Below are 2,642 nucleotides of genomic sequence, written 5' to 3' on the forward strand. Positions count from 1 at the left end.
ATTTTGTTTTTATTGTTGTATACCACTGTAGGGTCAGAACCAACACACAGCTGATCCTTCAGCAGATTTTCAGAGGTAGTTAACTGCATGAAAAGAGCCTGTCCTACTTTCTCCCATGGAGCAGCTGGTGGATTCGAGTAGCATATCCTGATGTTGCCAGTACAATATCTTACCACTAAGCCACCAGAGCTCCTTATTTTTTTTAGTAAAATTTTCATTTTATACTGGTTTACTTACAAAGTTTATATACACGGTTTTTTACACTGGATCTTTCCCATTTCCTTTACCCACACCCTCCTCCCCCCACCTATCAAATTGTGCAACAAATTGTACTTACTCCCTCCACCCTACAACCTCACCCCTCTACCCCCACCCTCCTCCTCTTGGATCCTCATTCACGTTTTACTAGTTATCTTTCTATTTCTACAATAATGGTCTTAGATATTTTTCCTTATGCTACTGAGTTAGTTCACTTAAGAGCTCCATTATTTTAATGAACTAAGATATATTCTTATATCGTGTGTGTGTGTGTGTGTGTGTGTGTGTGTGTGTGTGTGTGTGTGTTCTAAGGATAGAAAAAAGCAGGGCTGGGCAGAAGGAGTTGAGGTTTATGCCTACTGATGACTAGACTGACTGTACGGGGGGGGGTCCTTATTTTAGGGTGATCCTTCATTGAGGTGACAGGACCAGTCCTTATATCTCAATATATAATTTCCTCTCCAAGGATGAGCACAAAACTGGTTTCTATGAAGCAGAGGTTAAAGATGTTCCAAATGTCCAGCTTTTCCAAACTATTGAACCATTTCATTGTCTTACATCAGCTACTGTTCTTTTCCTCAGCACTCCATCGCTGGGGATTTGCTGCAACACGTCACTGAATTTACAAGCTGTACCTACAGTTAAGTGGTCTATAGGAAGTAAGAGGATGCAACTTAGGATCGTGGATGACTCGGAAGTAGTATAAAAAACTCAAGACATAGTTCTTGATTAGGACAGCTTCCTCTAACCCTTTGCTGCTGGACCCTGCTGGAGGACTTCTCAGGCACGTGTCATCCCCTGTCTTGCACCTTACATTCAGCTTCTGGTTCTTTCCCTCTTCTACTGCTGTCACTCTTGCTACTGCTGCACCCCACTTCATTGCCTTCTGTGTTATAGTGCCTCCCTCTGTGTGCATGTTCCCCTTTAAGCCTAGTTGAAGGCAATACTGACCAGTCCTCTCATTAGTGTTCCATATATCTTTATTTTCATGATCCCACATCCACAAACTTTTCTTACTTGTATGAACAGCAAGTTGTCTAAACCATTTGGTAAGTTATGTGGTTGTGTGCTGGCAAGTTAGAAATGAGCCATAGCTGACACTCCAGCAGGTTTTCAGAGGCAGTAAATCACATAGAAAGAGACTTCTCCTGCAGAGCAGCTGGTAGATTCAAACCACATACCTTTAGGATTGCAGTGCAGCTTCTTATCAGTAGACTGCCAGAGCAGTCTCACACCCCCTCAGTTTTTGTGAGAGTCAGAAAGACTATAGCTCAAAAACCAAAACTCATATGAAACTTGGCCATGGAGTCAATTCTGACTCATAACAACCCAATAGGACAGGGGTCAGGTCTGCTGTTCATAGGGTCACAGTGAGTCATACTTTACTTGACATTATCTAAGAACAACACAGAGATTTCAAGATTTCAAGTCTAAATCATTAGGAAGGCAGACAACTACATCTATCTCCCATGGGCAGTAAGTGGATTCAAACAACTAACTTGTTTATCAGCTGGGTGCTTTACCCACAATACCACAGGGTCTCCTTGAAAGACTATGACCAAAATGGCCAAAAGTATTTTACTGCTCTTCAGGTCAACATGTGGCTCTTTTTCGTCCCTTTTGTACTTGAAGGATTCACCTCAGTTAATCATTTTACCAGCCCCTACAGTCATCAACAGTTAATCCTTCAGTAGGGCAAAGATCCCTCAGGGTGAGTTTCCTCAGGTTCAGTCATTCCAATCTACTGCAGGTATTCATTTAAATCTAATCACGTTCTCAAAGAGTTATCTTGGCTTCACTTTCTCTAGCCTCTCATAAAATTTTACTGAGAAAAGAGTGCGCCCTTGCTCTGAGTCTCTCTTGAGGTATTAGTATCATTTTAGATTTCCCCTGCTGCATAACCCATTTATCCATTTCTTTACCTTCAGCTATTATTTCTCATTGCTTCCATTTGTCATTTATTTTTACCCAAACTTTTCCACCTTGGGAAGGAACATCAGGCTCAGCTGATGCACCAGTCCAAATTGCTGATGGAAGACCAGTCTTGAAGTGCTTCTCCTTCTGTCTGCCCCTGTTTACTTTGGGTCGAGTTATATGTTGTTGTTGTTCTTGTGTGCCATCAAGTCACTGGTGACTAATGGCAACCCTGTGTACCACAGTTCTGAACCCTGCTCTATCTGGAGTCAACCTTTTTTGTCTTTGACACACTTACCTCCATTATCCCAATCACTGAGTCAGACCATCACATTGAGGGTCTTCCTTTCTTGCACTGTTCCTCCACCCTTCCAAGTATGATGTCCCTCTCCAATGGCTGATCTCTCCTTACAACATGACCAAAGTATGTCAGACGGAGCTTCAGAATATCTACCTCCAAGGAGCAGCCT

The 2,642-nt window shown here is 42.4% G+C and overlaps 1 protein-coding gene across 1 annotated transcript in view; it reads left to right on the forward strand.

Moving 5' to 3' along the window:
* Positions 1–2,642, forward strand: part of PLA2R1 (phospholipase A2 receptor 1, 180kDa) — a 171,689-nt gene that overhangs the window by 36,781 nt on the left and 132,266 nt on the right. The gene's annotated exons all lie outside the window — the stretch shown is intronic.

This window comes from Elephantulus edwardii, unplaced genomic scaffold, assembly GCF_000299155.1.
Source record: "Elephantulus edwardii isolate Elephantulus edwardi_28Jun2011 unplaced genomic scaffold, EleEdw1.0 scaffold00003, whole genome shotgun sequence".
Taxonomy (NCBI): Eukaryota; Metazoa; Chordata; class Mammalia; order Macroscelidea; family Macroscelididae; genus Elephantulus; species Elephantulus edwardii.